Genomic DNA, 18,572 nt, shown 5'->3' on the forward strand with positions numbered 1-18,572 from the left:
TTATTCCACAAAATTCTACTTACAGTAGTATAGAGTAGCCGTTCTGTCGTTGTAATTTCTCAAAACCCAACGCTCGTGTCTTTCCCTTTCCTCCCCTTTTTTTTCAGCGGCCCTTAGCCACTTGCTTGTCTGGGAAAGGACATGGTTCAATCAGAAATCCTCTTTCTGTTGTCTTTCAGAGGGAGACTAGTGTGGGAGGGACTGACCCGAAAAAGAAGATGGAGAAAGAGAGGTGGTATGCAAACAGAAGGTCCTTATCAAGTAGTAGAAAGGAAGCAGCAGACGGAAAGCATTGCAAATGAGGGGTACTTGCAAATACAAGCGCAGTGTTGGAAAGAATAGATCAAACTACAAACAAACATGGCGACGGGCAAGTTTGGAGAGGCAGCTGCACTGACTTAATCTGAAGACGACACATTCACACAAATTGTTGCTTTATTTTTGGGGAGAGCCCGAACACTGCCATAACATTGCCTTAATCTTCATAAAATGACATTAAAGCCTTTCTAAATACATGACTGAATAAAAGACTTTTTTTTTTTTTCTTGAAGAAAAATAGGCAGGCTCAATGTATTCTTAGTTAATGTATTGTAATAACTTATATTTTAAAAAGAATGTTTTTGTTAGTCTTTTTGGTTATTTATTGTTAGTAATGCTCCAAGATACTGTTCTCCGATTGGATGGCGATGCACGTTTAAAGATGAAGTCAATGCAAACTTTTTTTTTTTTTTCCAAGAATATGTTCTGTGCAAGCCCACTACTTGAAACAAGGCATTCTGATAAATATTGCGTTTGTGGAATAAGAGTTAATCCACCCGTTTTTAGCCATCCCCGGGGGCGGCCATTTTGTCACTTCTGTCGACTGAAAATGACATCACAACTGCTCAGGGCTGACAATGCAATCACGACTGAACTGTTTTCAGAAGCAACCAATGGTGTATTGTGCACCTGTTTGTTAGATGGATTACATGACGACTACCAAAACAATTGCCACTGAAACACAAATATTTTTTTCAGAGTGAATAAAGCATAGAAAAATCAGTGATTCATTTTCAAACCACATGAGCGCATGATGTCCAAGAGTAAGAATTTTAAAGCAGATATTGTCTAGCATTGCTCTGAAGGAAAAACGGCTATAAAACCTGAAAGATCACATCCGCGTGTCAAATTTCTCTGCGGGCCTCTGAGGTCGGGGGACTGGATGGAGTTGGGAAGGACATTTTTTGTGTGGTTGAAAATGTTGGAGGAGGTATGAGATCACATCCTGCTGTCATAAACCTTTTGGATGTCTGACACACTCAAACATAGGTGGAAATACGGTGGAAAGGGGACAGGGAGAAAAATAAATGAACATGATGCGAGTATTAAGGATGGGAAGGTCATTAGGGTGACAAGAAGGGAGTGGTGGAAAGGAGATGGGTTTAGATGTTTTTCCACAAATTCATGAGCTGCAATACATCAGGCCAGTCCACACCTTTCTCCTTGAATTGTTGGTCACTTCAAAAGTGTTTTCTTCACCAATTGTCATGTGCTGTTTGAGGATCTGCCCATGATTGACCTCATCAGATGATCTTATAGTACAAATTTACTTGACAGGATGTTGATTGCATGCTTGTTTGCTGAGTTTTAGCTTGGGACTGTTTTACATCAAGGTCTTCGACATCATAGTGCTTTATCTACACCATGACTGTGCCCGATGGTACTTCTAATGCACAATATTTACATTTTTTTTTTTTTCATTTGAGTATTTTTGGTAAGAAGAGAAAATACATTCTCCATTATATTGAGCTATATTCTGCTCGCCAATTGTATTTTATACATAGGTATTTATCATTGCTTGTGAAAGCCACATTGGTTCGTACAATACATGATTTTTTCACCAATCCAACGTTAACTTGACATATCAAAACGGATCCAGGAACTCGCATGACTACAGACTATCTCTGTACCACGGCGCCACACAGAAGCGAAGTTTTCAAAGTGACTCAGGCTCCAGCTCACGAGCAACCCGAGTATGTTTAAGCGGTATATAGAAACTGGATGCATGGACCGCCCAAAAAAAACCAAACAAAAACAAAACAAAACAAAAAAACAGTTATGCGTCTTGCCACATCATCTGCCTGCCGGCTCAACTTCGGAAAACAGGTGAGCTGTGATTGGTTGTTACCGAAGCCCAGAGCAACTGTCGACAGAAGTGACAAAATGGCCGCCCCCTGAAATGGATAAAAAGCCGTGGATTTTGCTGCTTAACTCATATTCCACAAACATATGGTTTTTTTCCAAACATACTTCATCTAGTCATTAAAATTAATGTAAAGTTCGGCTCGGCCACATTTTCGCTACAGAGACTGAGGCATGTGCTTGAAGACGTCACTGATATTCGATCAATGGGAGTATAAATGTAAGAGGAATTTAGTTACCAACCGAACAGTCTGGGAGTGCCACTTCAACTTTTGAAAAGTCAAACGCATCTCAAATGAAGGTGATGATGTTCATGGCTTAACTCCATTTAATGCAATAGGTCACTTTTCCTAAATGCATGTAAAGGGCAGTGACGTGACTATGACTCCCAGAGATGTGTGCACATGCTTGGTTCACATCTATTCTTACTTGGGTAAAAGTTATTGGCACCTCCGAGTGAAAGCATAACGCTCAAGAAATAAAATGGTGAAAAGTAGTAATTAATTCCCTTTTGCCAAAGCCGACTTTGTTCGTTTTCTGTATGTAGGTACATAAATATTTATTTATAGTGTAAAACGTCTGTAAAAGAAGACAGGGGGGTGGGGGGGGTCTACAAATGATGGGGGGCCCAGCTATGGTCTGGCATTAATCTTAGGAGTCATTAAAAATAAGAGGGAAATTATTAGTGACAGGCTTAAGGAATTACATCATGCTTTGGGTCTTACAGCCTCCCCTGAAAACGAATAATAATGGTAGGAGCAGCGGTGCACACATATCTGCAGCTTGAGGTTGGTGCTGTTCCAATTTTTGAATTGAAAAACTGGCAGTATAGCAGAGCTAAAATTAAAACAGATATGTTTTCAGTGACTTGGTGACCACAAAGAAATCCCACCGCAAAAGTGCATGGGGCTCGACTCCAACAAGTACTGTTAAACAATGCAGCATTGTGTGCCGCTGCGTAAAAAAAAATAAAAAAAAATAAATAAATCACATCAGTTTGTGGTTTTTAAATCAAGGATTTGTTGGACATTTCAAGGGTACCTGTGCTGTGTTATTTCCGCAGTGGGGAGATGGCTATTGTATTAAATAACTTCCAGGAATCCGATGGCAAGATTCACAAGCATCTGCCAAACAAGCTGTTTTCACCATTGTACAGCTCCACAAAGTAAAAAGCAAAACACTAAGTGCATGTACGGTAATAGCACTTTTCCGTTCATATTAAATTGCAGATAATCGGCTATAATAATGGGAGTGAGTAAATGGGCTAGGCTGCTATTGAATGACTAACCATTTTGAGTCTCCTCACCCAGTAATTCACATTAGACTCTTGATTCAAGATTACATGACTTGAACTCACTTGTTTTCTTTTTTAATAAAATTTTATCCATCCACAACCAGAAAAAAAAAAGATAATCTCATCATATGGCTCCATGTCATTTTAATGTTGTATTACGTATTCAGAATGGTTAAAGGGACAGATGTGTTTAGTTTCAGGATCCAGTGTAACTGATAATCTCTGGAGTCATCTTTACTACTACAACTTGCCAAATCGACATTCATCTTGGCAATCAGGGTATCTTTCTCGCTTCTGCAGCGACTTGAGGACAAGTGGCAAGAAAAGCATGGACAAAGATTCTTCAACCTATCCCCAGCATTTTGTTCTGCGCATCGCGCTAGATTTTGAAAATTGCTAATTCCAAGAAATTAAGTCAATTGACTACGGAAGCCATGTTACAGAGACAGAAAAAGATCACTTACCCTCATCTCAAAAATGAATGTGCAATTTCTGTTTTTTCGTGTCATAGATGTATCACACACTTTTTTTTTTCTTTTTACGTCAATGTGTTATAACAACTGTTTTAAACTTTTTGTTTTGGATTGGATTTAGAGGAAATAGAAACACTTGAAAAGGAAAGAAAGTGCACACTTATTCTTAGTGAAAATATTTTTTCCCCTATAATGGATTCGTGCCACAAATATTTCTCTTGCTGCATCCAACTCCTCATATTCCAATTAACCAAAAAAATCCAAAATTTTCAGGGGAAATTATTGCGGTGCTTCATCTGAAACTGATAACAAAACATCTTTAGGACCGGACCCGACACCATCTTTGCATGTGCTGTGGTCAAAGTCTCTTTCCCCTCTGAGATGGCCATTGTTGTGGGGGCTGATAAATATTTACTCTTCCCAGCTTGGCAGGGAAATGAGTAGGGGGGGAAAGGGACCTATTGTGACAAAAGGGGTCAGACACGCTGACAAGCCAGCATGGTCTTTCCTTCCCCACCGGTATTTAAAAGCCCAATACACGACTTGCCCAATCCCGCGATATACAGTCTAGCCAATGGGAGCAGTGGCTTAAATTGGAAAGAAAGGGATGTAGTGTGATGAGCGAGCGTAACGAACACACAGACCAGAAAACATCAAAAAGATAGATGCGGGGCGGGGGGCAAAGCAAACCTTGGAGAAAGGAGAAGAGACGATTCCCTTTTCAGAGTTGTTTGCATAACAGACCACCAGCGGAAATCAGAACACAATAGTGCAAATGGACTCACAAAACTAGACAATGCAGACTAGAATTAAAAAAAAAAAAAAAAAAAAGACAGTGCGATCATTTTTCATCCCAACAGACCATTAATACAATATACAGCTTCTGAATCGGAATCGGATCGAATCGTGAGGTACCCATAGATTCCCACCCCTATCCATTAGTAAAGATTGTACCCATTCCCTTTTTTCTGCTGCCATTCTCCTCCTCCTCCTTTTTAAAATGAAAAACCAAGAGCTTCCTTGTGCAACAATTAAAGATCCAGCCTGTCGAGGTGCAATCTACTTCTCATCGAAACCAGCAGCAAAAGCTTCTGTTTACTTCCAAATATGGACATGTTGGCAACAGGGCGTCTCTCCGCGATACCTTTCTCGCTGACTAAGTGCAGTGGACTTAAAGGACCAAAAAGTCATTTTGCTTCACCTTTTATCTTGTACCAGGAAGTAATCGTTAAAACCTCACGAACTATCACATCAAGTAAAAGCACATCAAGAGATACATTTGAAAGAAGACATCATCATAAAGCCATTGCAGCTGAAAGGTTTAATGAAGCAAACACGGTCATTGTCAACATTGCCAGAGGCAATTTCAGACAGACAAGAATTGTATAAACATCCCAAACCATTCATTAGGCAAATAAAGCCTAAGAACCTGAGGCCTTGGAAGACGATCCTATGGTCGTTTGCAGGTCCGCATGATCAAAGTTAAAAAGGTTGCGTTTTGTCTGATATGGCAGGGCTCACCGCAGTTGTACAGTTAGCCTCGTCGTGATCAAGGGTTCCCATGCATGAGAGAGTCAACACAGCTGCTTAATAGAAAGCTGGCGGGATCATACAGACGCTGTTTGAGTCAACAAGCTTAAAGAAATACAGGTGGAAATAAAAGTTTGTTATTTTATTTGTCTACCACCCTCATTAGCTTCAGAATGCTCTATCAGTTATCAGTTAATCATATAATCAGTTATTATGCTGGTCTTCAGATTTGATGAGCATGCACAAATGCATGCAAATGACACCAAGAGTGAGAGAAATCCTGAAAATGTCTCACAGAAACTGTTTGCTGTCATTACATGGAAAGATTACAAGGAAGGTTTTGAGAAGGAATCGGGTAGGGAGTACGGACTGGTGTAAAATTTCAACAAGAGAGATTTGGCTCTGGTGTGGCCTTGAAGGCGTTTCAACGGGTCAGAACGGCGAACAATCGACAGATATTCCGTGAGAGTGAGAAAAATGGAAAGACAAAAGTCAAGTTAAACTGGGTTGTGGGTATGTAGATAACATGATGCATGTTTATTCTGTCTATAGAATGCCTCAATAAGGAGTTGTGTGGTAGAAAAGTGGCAAAAATAACTTTTCTTGCTAAAGATAATTTTATCATCAAATGCTCTCACACAAAAAGGTAAATTGTGCATTCTTCAAGAATTAAAACCCATAAAAACTATTCAGTGAGGGCTGTAAACACCAATACTTGCGCATTTGACCCACAGCTGTAACAAGGTGAAAAACAAGTATCCTGAACTTTTCCTCAGGGCTTGTCTGGACAGGACAGGGAAAAGGTTTTTGTTTGAATGAATAGATTGAATCTATTAAGTGTGTTTTAGTCCACGGGTTTATAGATATGAAGTATATTTTTTTTGCTAAGTCGTGCTTTGGAACATCCAGGTGCGGTTTTAACGAGTTCAAACACGCAACAATGTGCTTTTTTTGTTGTTGTTTTTTTTGGTTTTGTTTTTTTACAGCAATGGTTTCCCTTGTGGTGTCCTCACTGACATTAGCGAGTGCAAAAGCGGGCGCTAATTAACTGCTCAGGCAGATGTAAAACGGATGTACTAACCCGGCACACCCAGGAGTGCATCTGTTAAAACTATGACCAATTTGGGCACCCAAGTGCCCTAATTTCTCAAGGGTATGCTTAAAAAAAAAAAAAAAAAAAAATCTATGGATAGGTTGCACAGGTGCAACTAGCCCTTCGAGGGGTCTCTGACTCCGAACGCCTACTTTTAGTTCAACGACAACACACATTACGCACATCATGGTCTAAACCAGGGTTGTCAAACTCAATTTTATCGCGGGCCACATTGTAGTTCTGATTTCACTCGGAGGGCCGTTTGGACTGTTAACCCGTGTAACTGTAGGATCGCCTTATACACAACTAATTGATGGATCACTAGTTTAAAAAAATCAGAAGCCAGTACATCGTTTGTTCAACTATTTTTCGATGTATTTTAAAATGAAGGATTGGTAACAAATGCTTGAAATATCAAATATGTTGTGTTAACAGTGAAGACACTTTCAAAAAAACATGTCAAGTCAACACATGATTTGTCTTCGCGGGCCACATAAAATGATGTCTCGGGCCGGATCCGGCCCCCGGGCCTTGATTTGGACACTGGTGCTCTAAACCAATCAGAGACAGCGAAAGGTGTGGCCACGCTCTGACTGACCACGGTCTAGATATTCCCGAGCGTGCATGCGTTTGGAGATGCGTGTGCTGCAGTCAGACCAATTTCTACTAGACTCCGGTTAGTCTTGGAAGACATTTTACCTTCAAATCCCAGAAATCTTCATCAGTTCATGCCACAAGTTAGAACAGACCAGCCTGAATGGAATATTAATGAGGGAGTTTCCACCCAACGACTTACTGACCAAAAGAAGCCTCATTGCCAGGCATCTTAACAATGATCATTTACATCCCATAGGAATGATAGCATCTCTGGTGGTAGGGCACTCCTCCAACTTGGCGCATAAATAGTGGTGCTTAGTTGGTGTGTCCTAACCAAGCCTTGTTGCATAAACTGATGAAGCCTTCTTTCATGAGAGGCGAAACGTCTTCCAAGACAAACAAAGCAGTCCACTTGCACAACTGAATCAATGCCCCGAGAAAGAAATGATGTGAGCGAATGACAATATAGATGTCGGAAACCGTAGGTGATTTATGGTATACAAACTGAAAATTTCAAGGCTTACCTGTGGGATGATGTGGGACCATGCTTTGTGTTAAGAGGTTCCAAACTCCTTCTAGAAGCTGAAAAATAATGATAGAAATAGAGAAACAAAAACAATTTGTACCAGTCTCAAAGTTGAAACTAAACCTAGATTTTCATTTTAGGAATGGGCAAGTATGGACATAAACAATTCATTTTATATACTGCAAGTTCATTGCATTTTGCACAAAGCCAATGTGAAACACAAATATGCCCTTCCTTGTGATTTTTGTTGTTGTTTACCAAGGGATTAATCTAAGAAATATTATGGAGCATACATAATGCTCAATAAACAATAATCCAGGATTATGGTGTAAACAAACTACTGTTAAAAACAGTTTAGGACAATGAAAAACATTACGTTACGTTAAAGTAGGCAAAAAAAAAAAACGTACAGAAGTCCGAAACAAATGTCCCTCAAAAACAGAAAATCTTTAAAACCATTGTAGAGATCCAGGATACCATTCTTTGGATCTACTTTGTTTCAGTGAAAGGAATGATCACAAACTCCAGTCATTCGTTGAACAATACAAGTGTTCGGCTACTTGACAAATTCCTACCTTTCTGCAATTCACATTGAGCTTCTGAAGACACAAACAATCTGTTGATTCAGTGGTGGAATTCTGTCCCTTAAGCCGTTATTTGCTTTAGCAGTAATGACACAAGGCGAGGAATTTCAGAAATGTCTGTGGATAGCAGACTCGTTTCCTTCAGACAGACAAGATGGCAATGAAGTCTCCTGAAGCTCCGATTACAGGTCAATACACTGCAGTGTATTGCAACCAACATTACAACACTTTGGCCAAAGTAAAACTAAAAGTGACCGCTATTGCCTAATATGACAAAACTTACACTTACTCTTGCGATCACCATTATATTGTATGCATTTCGTCGCCAAGGATGCACTCACATTGGAACAGCACACCTGTCCTTCCATGTGCTGAGCCGCAAAAAAGAACAGACTGTTAGCAATCTCTGCTTTCTGCTTCCCTAATTTCAGCTGTTTGATTTCTTTCCAGATAAGAGCACTGCTTCTGAATGTGACATCTCCCAAGGAATAGCACAATGGTTAAAAGCAACTGGACAGCTGGGAATAAAATCAAGAGCTCCTTTTATGGAAGTGTTAAAGTAGAGATAGAGGCCAGGGCTAAAGACAATTGGACATACTTTGAAATTAAAGGTCCACGTGACTGTAGTTAGCCTCTCTGGCTGTGACAATCGGGAAAAAAAAACTAATGGCAAATTGAAGAGACAACAACAGACCCCAGAAGAACCTCCAAGGTCAAGGTATATCAGTGTCAAACTGTTAAAACACAGTGATGGTAAAACACAAGTCTCGAGATGAAGCCCAATGGAATAGTGGATCTCAATTTTCCCATTTCTCATATATATCATGAAAAATGTGACCTTGTGGCTATTCTTGTGTGCCGGAGTTCAGTCACTATTTGTGTTCCCAAGAGAGTTGAGACAAAGCACTTCCAGGTTACCTGCAGACCTTCCTTCTCATTACCAAAGGTCATCTACATCACATAATAATGACCTCTCATGCCAAAGGTCACTTGAGGAAGGAAATGACCTGTGAGGGCTGGGGTGCGTGATTTTTGTTTGACCTCTCACTTTCACTTACCCTAAATCTAGAATGCACATTCTTGCATATTAGATGAATCTTACCCAAATTAACATTAAAGTCCAAAACTAAACCTTTGCTCATCTTGTAACCATTTGGGTGTTTGGTATTAGTCACCAGCCAGGGTGAATTCCTATAGATGGTATAGCTCTTAGATCGCAGCGAGCTCATTAGCTCTTGCCTGCTGTTGCGATCACTCAAACCAGACATCACTGGGGCAAAATTCAAGGTAAACCAATACATTTCCGTGGATAGGAAAGAACGTATAAATGAAACTGTGGAAGAATACAAAAGGGTATTCAATCTGCCAACAAAGTCCCAATAAGAGGAAGCTCAAGACACACCTTTTTAGTTTGGCTTTCAACAACTTTTAAATAATTTATCTTTTCTTTTGATTGAAGATAATTCTATGTTTTGCTTTGAATGTTTTAAAGCACTTTGAGTTGCATTTTTATGTATGAAAAGTGCTATATAAATAAAATGTGATTGATTGATTGAAATGTATACGTGATATTAAATGAGACCATTAAGTGACAACATCAAGGAGTCAGAATACCTTTGTGCCCTTAATTATGAACCCCGACTGAACTAAATAATAAATCCAAAACACAAATCTTCACTCCCATTACTTCTTCCTCATTTCCTCCACTCTGTCCCGTTCTTTTCCGTGGTGCCGTAAAAACTAATTTACCAGAAATATGAGAGCATTAATGGAGGAAGTTGGGATCTTGAACTTCAAATATGCAAAAATCTGGAGCTCTTAATGAGGACCAAGCTGAAATATGATTGAATGCGTCAGCAGGTTGTAAAACGTGCCTTAATGGTTGAGTGTTATTTGGGGAGCTTTACAAGAAGCGCTTTCCAGACTGGCAACCAGAGGACGGACGGGGGGGATTATGTTCTACCAGCGGGATCACTTTTTAAATAAACAGCAGGGAATACGCAGTGTCTTCAGCTACTTTCGGCAGCAATAATAGCAGGAAGTAAGCAATATTGAATGTCTCCTTCTCCTTCCTTTGGCTTGTCCCCTAAGGACAATAGGTCGCTACAGCGTGTCATACTTTTCTGCCTAAGGCTATCGTCTGCATCCTCGGCTCTAACGCCAACCGCGATCATGTCTTCAATCACAACATCCATCTCTTAGGTCATCCTCTATCTCTCTTGCCTGGAAGTTCCATCCTCATCACCCTTGTACCAATACACTAACTATGTTTACACGCAATCAATTACCCTTTAAAAATTGGAATATTAGCAATATTCGAGCTGCACAAAACCATTTAAACACCCACAAAAACATGTTCATATTATTCAACGACGACTGGTTGCCAACTGTGCCCAACAGAGAGGCTGAAATCTGATTGGATCTGGCCTAATTGAACTTGGTCCCCATACTTAACGCAACGCTGTGTCATATATCAGTTTTTGTTTATTATGGCGGCGCCATGTGGACAAAAGCGGTAGTTTTTTCACAAAAGTCAACCACATTACCCATGCGTGCCAGCGCGTAGTGTCGTGAAATCCTGAGCTCTCGCTGGCCTGCAAGTTGAACTGAATTCCATTTCTATTTCCAGTGACTGTGTGAAAGATGAATAGCGATGAGGTAATGAATCTAATTTTTTTCAAACAATACTTTCGTTTTTTTATTTGTTTTGGGGCTTCTGCCAATACACCAGTAATAGCATGTAGACGTTCGAATCGACTTCTGTCCTTACAGCGAATGGAGGAAGTCAGTATGCCGTAAAGCAATTCAGGACATTTGTATTTTTTTTTTGTGTGCCAGGGTTGCTCCCATCCTCCTCAAAGTTTCTTAGTGCCAGTAAAATCGATACAGACCGCCCCCCAGGCCATGACAAAAGTGCCATTCAACTACTTGTAAATCAATGTTTCATCAAAAGAGTTGTAAAAATTTTCCCTTTAAGTTCGAATTCTTGCCCAGTGCTGCTTTAAGACAAGAGCAATCGCTTTTGTCTGGTATTTCTGAAAATGATTATGAAAAAAAATCTTATAGGCTGTGGCCACTCTTGCTTCCAGCGATTCAACCTAGAGAGCAGACATCAATCAATCCTTGCTGTATTACCACGGGCACTGCAGCTGCCACCGTTTGTATAATTGATATGCCAGCCGATAGCGCAAAAGAACAGGTGTTGCGTATTAGTGCCACCACCCTGCAGTCAATAAACTTGTCAGAGTGTATCATTCTAAAATATGGCAATCTGACTTTTAAATTTCCCAAGGAAGGAGCAAGCTTTCCTGAGGAAATGGAAGAGGCACAGTGGAAGAAAACAAATTAATGTGCTTCAGGTGGACCGACTCCCATGACAGATCAGAATCATTGGAATGTCTTTGAAAACTGACCTTTTACATCCCCAATGTCTCTTCTGGCTATTTCGTCTTGTTGAGTTTGTTCAAATATCAACCACAGATGGAAAATCTTGCATATTTGGCTTTGATATTTAGGTTTCATTATTTTTGTCAGAGATGGATATTCTTCCAAACTATGAGTTTGCCTTTGCACTGAATAATCCCTACGCTACACAATGGCTACTTTTACATGGACAAAATTTGTTTAATCCGATCAGAGTTCGTATTAAAATTATGATCGGTTGCACTGTTTTCATGGACACTAATAATATTGATCCAATTTGGACTTGCGTGTTCATGCATTACTTTCGATATGAACAAATTTTTTTGACGTGCAGATTGACCAAATACATGTAAGTAGTAATAGTAGAGGAAGAAGCAGTAGCGACTTCCGTGTCAACAAAACATTGCGCCGTCCAATTTTACTTTAAACCTTAGCATTATTTCGCATATTTTTCCAGTTTGTGCTCTTGCGTCGAGTCAACACTTCCTAATGAGAGCTGCAAATGTACCACTTCAGTTGTTCGCCCGCCATATCTTTTGCGCAATCTGCTTCTACTAGCTTCCGGGAATAACAAACGCGTATATTGATGTCAAGATAGTTTGTTCCCAAATTTCAGAGTAAGTGTTTTCAGGCACGGATTAACAATCGACATAAACCACCTCTCTCGTTCGGAATAAAACCTTGATCGGAATGGGCTTGATCGGGTCAGGATATCCCGAATGGGGTGTGTATGTGCATGAAGCATTTTTTTATTCCAATCAGGCATTTAATCTGAATGAATGTGTTCATGTGAACGTACCTAATGTCTTTCTTTTTGGACCCGGCAGCGGTTAGCCCTTACAGTACAGATAAAGTTTTAATTGATATATTAACCAAATATGAACAATAAATTCAGCAGTTATACTACTCTAGCAAAGCCCACTTTTTTTAACAGACAGATTAACAAGAGTGTGTCCTCACCTTTTGTCGAGTACACGTTAGCCCTTCCAACGGCTTGACTTGCCTCACCTCATAAATTGTGATTTACGTTTGTGAGAGAGAACGAGAGTGTAAGTGAGCAGGTTGATTCACTAGATCCTTCCTTGCTTGTTTAGCTCTTCAGATAAATCCCCCAAGACATGGCCTGTTCCCCCCACAGAGCGCAGCCTCATTAGGATGTGTTGTACAAACACAGGAATGTTGACTGGCTGAGGGTGCAATGAGGGCCTTTCCTCCCAGCGACACATGTTTCTTGCTGCGGACTGACCCTGGAGTTCTGTACCATGTCAAATTGCATTTGGCTCATTTGCCGCCAAACTCAAACGTTCTGCACTCCTGAACCAAATGTAGCCTATCTGAGGCATGTATAACAGAACTTCAGCTTTTAATGTGATGGACACACACTCCCCAAATACCTTTGAGGTGAACCAAGGCTATTAGGAAAGACTAAAATGTTGAAATCTTAGTTCTTGATAGTTTTCATCACGACTGAAAGTAAAATGTTTATCTCAGACATATCTAAAGCCATATGCCTAAAAGCACTGGTAGCATAAAGATCCGCTTCAACACTTCACTCTCAGTGGCTCCGGTCAGTTACAGTGTAAAAGTTTCAATTCTCAACATTGTGAGATGGAAATTAGGCACGCTGGTGCCACAGGGCCCGTGACTCCGTTTTTCAGGTCATCATCAAAGAATCGCATCACAATGTAGTTTGAATTATAGACAGCAGCTGGGAGGATCAGTTTAGCCTTTGCACCATACTGAGCAGGAAAGGGCAAAAGTACTGCTAATGGCATGAATGGCAAACAATTTACTGCACTGTGCATTTTTAATTAAGAATGGTTAGAACAATAGTTTTGACATTTTATTATTGCTCAATGATGACTACCAGAGAGAAAATGATAGATATAGTGGGGAAAAAACCTTGTTGCGCCGCTGAACTGCAGGAACTCACAATATTTGGTTACCTTTTCAGCTGTTGCATGAAATGATCAGCTTGCTTCACTCATCCAAGTTTTAAAACGGTGTTGATGGTGATCTCCTTAACACAAGTGCTGTTGTGACATAGCAGTCACAACACTGCCCCCAAGTGGATGTCGTGTCAAATACTGTTAGCATCTCACCAATTGTATCCACACAAAAATACCATCATATAGTGTGATGCTGGCTGTGGCTATATAAGATGTAAATGTGTGACACTGTTTAAGGGATAACACAATTGGAAGCACTTACAGTGAGCAGTCTGGATGAACTTTCGTCCCAGTCTTCTCTTCTTGACTCCACAATGGACACTTTGGTAACTACCAAAAGGTGCAGTAAAAAGAAAAAACAAGTTAGATAAATGAAGGTTTTGTTGTTTACCTTACATGCTATGGGTAATTGTATTTTTGTGACGCAACATTTTTTTCCCCCAAGTTAAGGCTGAGTGTCTTATTGTTTTTAAGTTTTTCCGAAAAGCAACGGTGACTTAACTTTTACACTTAATTGACACGACAGTTAATGTTAAAAGGTTACTTAATGTTACTGCACCATTCATAAAGTGTTACCATGGAAAATGTTTGACCCCAGGACTTATTTCTACTACCGTTACTTTCCATTTAAAACAGCGGTCGTTATTTGCGCATAGACATCGATACATAGAGTCTAACCTAGAGCACGATATCGGTAAATAGAGTCAATGCGGAATACTTTTCTGCTCGTGTGCGTATTGGCCATTTAAGATGTGACAGCGCCCCGTAAACCAACGAACTAAAATACTTTATTATCACTCCAACATATGTTTTACGGAGCAAGATTTTATGACTTGACTGAAGACTTGCTTGAACCAATTAATGACTCGACTTGTTTGATTTTTTTCCCCACAGTGACTTGGGACTTGCTTGACACTACTGCCCATGTTGCATGACAGTGGGGCACAGATGACGTCCAGATTTCAATCATCAATCTTTTTAAATCACAGTTGGTTCTAAGGCTGTGGCTCGTCGTGCTAACCGGGACCGCCGTGCTATCCATTTCATTTGTCATTAAATGTTCCGAAACATACACGCAAGGTTCCGTTCATTATGCTAGCTAATGTGCAACGTTAGCTTAGTGAAGCGGACATTTCTGACCAAACAGCTGGCTGAACAATCGGTTGTTTCTACTTTAACAGCCAAGGGATATACTCACATTCACAAAAGCAAATCACGCTGAGCTCATAAGAGTGATGGGGAAAATCTACCTCGTCCTCCAGGAAAGTTGTTGCCGGATGGAAGCATTGATGTACTAACTATACTGTATTCTAGTGATGGGACGGACAACACTAGTGCGTCAGCACTGTGCCGAGTGCACAAGTGTGAAACCCCGTTTTGGTGCGTGTATCGCTTTAAGAAAGGAATCATGTGCCCAATACAGGAAGTGTGTTGGAGAATGTGTCACGCCCGTTGAAGTTAGAGGGCCGCCATTTTACGTTGCCATTGTCACTGACAATCTATTAGACTTTCTCTGGAAAACACTTATCAGTGGGTGATTTACGCCAGGATCTATGTAAGGAGAAATGAGAGCCTCTTAGAAGAACAAACTTCAATGTCTGCATCAACAATTCAGAGTTTATTATGTTATACAGGTATTATTTGCAGATAGATTACATAGTCAAAATATAAAAAGAACCCAATGAAGGACTGGATACGTTTTTTTTTTAACTTCTTCCTAACCCTTTTGGACAAGAATTTAAAAAAAAATCTTTCTATGACAGTATTTTCTGTTATTTGTTTATATGCTCAATAAACAAACAATATTTATATTTCAGAGCAAGTCTCCTATTATTGATTTGCAAATAGAATTAATTTGCTTATTGGGCTTTGCTTTCATTTCATCATTCGTGGTTCTGACAACACGATTCAGACTAATCTTTGAGTAGCACTCAGAGATATACATTATGAGAGAAAATAGATGATTATATTTTCTGCCTCTGTCTCAAACATATGGTCTCTCGGGGATCCAAACGTTCTTGTTCCAACTTCTGCTAATACAGCTGATGAAATTGCTGACTTGAGGTCACCATGAGATATCTTGCCATCTTTATCTGCCACAGGTATCAATAGTTACTATTCACGTTCATTACTCAAAAGTATAGGTATTGGGATTTAAAAAGACTTCAGTAGAAGATAAAGTATCAACTCCAACTTTTTACTTCAGTAAAAGTATATAAGTAGTGGTTTTAAAACTACTTAAAGTACAAAAGTAAAAGTAATGCGTAAAGGAGAAAAAAATGCATTGAAGCGAAAGTCAAATCAAATATTGTCTTTTCATTATGTTCTATGTGCCTTGCTAATCCAAACATGGTTTTCTGATTACTCTTGCATTCATGAAATAATAATTAATCCGATGAATCCACCCCACCCTAAAATTTTTTACTTTACATGAAGGACAAAAGCTTGCGGAGCATCACAGGGGCACATTGTGCACCACCTCAGCTGCCCCCAAAAACATGTTTCTAAAGGCCATAATGATTATAATGTGGTATTAAAATGTTCCGTTAAAGGCTACCTGTTTCAGCTGCATATACCGGTACTCGTATTCCCATTAAAAATGATGACATTTAGGATACCTACCAATACATTAAAGAGCCATGTGTACTACTGAGCATTAACGTGTGTTTCACGGAGCGGAAGATCTGGCATAAACTGGCATGAACAGTTTGTTCACATCCACATAAACGAACATCACTCATTATTAACAATAACATATATTTGTGCATTTGTGCCTACGTGACTATAGTGTACTTCATTGACTATGAATATGGACAATATTTCTGGATTATCACAGCAGCCATAATGTATTATTTTTTTCATGTTCGTGATGCCCAAAATTTGCCTCAAGTGTTTTGTTTTTTTTTAAGTTCACAGTGAGCAGACTGCTGCCGCTGCCACAGGATCTACTCTTCAGTATCTGGGTTACCTGTTGCTAGGCAACTATGTTAATTAACTTGCTCATTGCTTTAGTTATTACGAGTCAATGGTTGGGATGGATCAAGTTGAAAAGAAAAATAAAGTCTTTCATCCTGCATTGTCCTTCATGGAATTGTTTGTGAATGCTTCCATTGAGACACTGACGACTGTGTCACGCATTCAGAAAATAATCTTCTCTAATTAAAATAAGATTCGCTCACTGTATAATCATCCAAATTATTATCGGCTGCAAATTTGAATGAGTCAATCACGAGTAACGTTGCGCTGCTGTTTTTGCTCATTGCTTTAGTTATTACCAGTCAATGTTTGGGATGGATCAAGTTGAAAAGAAAAATAAAGTCTTTCATCCTGCATTGTCCTTCATGGAATTGTTTGTGAATGATTCCATTGAGACACTGACGACTGTGTCACGCATTTAGAAAATAATCTTCTCTGATTAAAATAAGATTCGCTCACTGTATAATCAGCAAAATTATTACGGCAGCAAATTTGAATGAGTCAATCACGAATAACGTTGCGCTGCTGTTTTTGTTCATACATTTGAATGAAGAGAAATTACTGTATGATGGAATAAATGCAACCCCCCAAAATAAAACTGTTTTACAATTTAATGGGGTTATTGAAATTTTTCCTATAAACTGCTTACTCTGTGGATTATCCACAACAATGGGCACATGGCACTGTCAACTAAACAACAGCTTCCATTGAACTTTGGGGCTCGGTCAAAATGGCTTTGTTATGTGACATGCGACAACCAAACAATGTGACACTATTGTAGTTCTTTTTTTTTTTTTTTTAGAGGAAAAACTAGGTCACAAAAACCTTTAACCAAGTTGTTATTCAACGCTTTTGACCCATTTTCGTTCCCAAAGCGACAAACACATAACAACGGGTCAGATAATGATCATTTTATTAGATGTGTTTGCACAATGCATTTTACTGCTCCAGCGCACATTTCCACAGTGGTTTTCCCAGCTCGATATCCTGTGTGAAAAATGGAAATATAGAATTGGGGGTTGAAGCAAACTCACAATGATTCCGACAGAGGCAGAATGTTGCTCGCAGTTTGGTTACTGCGGCTTCACTTTTATCACGAGATTTTCATTTGTAACATCATCTATTGCATTTTTACTGTATGCCTAGCAGCTACTTCGAACCCAGAGAATGTACAAAAACGTTGTGTTTCACTTGTGGCTGCAGCACTTCAACACCTAGGTGCCAAACTGTACTTGCAATTTTTCATTTGTGCATGTGGCACAGTTCTGATGAGTCTGTCTAGTCCGGCAGCCATTGCTGAAAAGTGTCAGATCTTCAAAGTCATGGGTTTAGAAAAATCTTTGTGTAGCCTCACAGTAAAATTCTGAACAGTTCTCTTACAGACACATTTTTGAAAATGGGCAGATAAAAAAAATTTTAAAAAAATCGTTGGGTAATTTCACACTTAATGGGCGAGCAGGCACTCCAGAGACTCAATTATTTGACTAGAAGCACTTAAAAAAATTGATTTTCCATACCATGTCTTCTTTAAGAGGTGAGAGGATGAATTGGATCTAAAAACAAATCATCCATAAACTGACGTTGGGGTTTGTGCGGCTTTTCACTTCAGGGATTAGTATTAACCTCTTTATTGGGCACTCATTGTTATATAGTAGTTTAATATTAATTGAATAAAATACAAATCAAACAACTCCATTGGTCTCATCAAAAAAGTCTTCAAAAGGCCAAATTATATGACTGACAACATAATACCATTGGCGACAAAAGATTACATAAAACTAAAGCTGATCATATAAGTGGGGACTTTGTTCTGCTGCAGTCATACCTCAACAATTTCATCATGTGCTTGGACTTACTGTAAAGAAGATTATATCAACTGAAGGGATTCTACGGCAGTTCTAATTTGCATAAATGAGGGCAACTAGAATTCCTTTGGTGCTCTCTCT

At 39.4% G+C, this 18,572-nt stretch overlaps 1 protein-coding gene across 2 annotated transcripts in view; it reads right to left on the bottom strand.

Moving 5' to 3' along the window:
* Positions 1 to 14,997, bottom strand: part of disp1 (dispatched homolog 1 (Drosophila)) — a 36,569-nt gene extending 21,572 nt beyond the window's left edge. For both annotated transcript variants that reach the window (XM_086019528.1, XM_086019530.1), the window contains exons 1-3: positions 14,849 to 14,997; positions 13,913 to 13,980; positions 7,693 to 7,750 (exon numbers count right to left, since the gene is read on the bottom strand). The gene's annotated coding sequence lies outside the window, so the exon portion shown is untranslated. The remainder of the gene's footprint in view (positions 1 to 7,692; positions 7,751 to 13,912; positions 13,981 to 14,848) is intronic.
* Positions 14,998 to 18,572: the final 3,575 nt, after the last annotated feature.

The sequence above is a fragment of the Filicampus tigris genome, chromosome 20 (genome assembly GCF_054856515.1).
Source record: "Filicampus tigris isolate MCC_2025a chromosome 20, RoL_Ftig_1.0, whole genome shotgun sequence".
Classification (NCBI taxonomy): Eukaryota; Metazoa; Chordata; class Actinopteri; order Syngnathiformes; family Syngnathidae; genus Filicampus; species Filicampus tigris.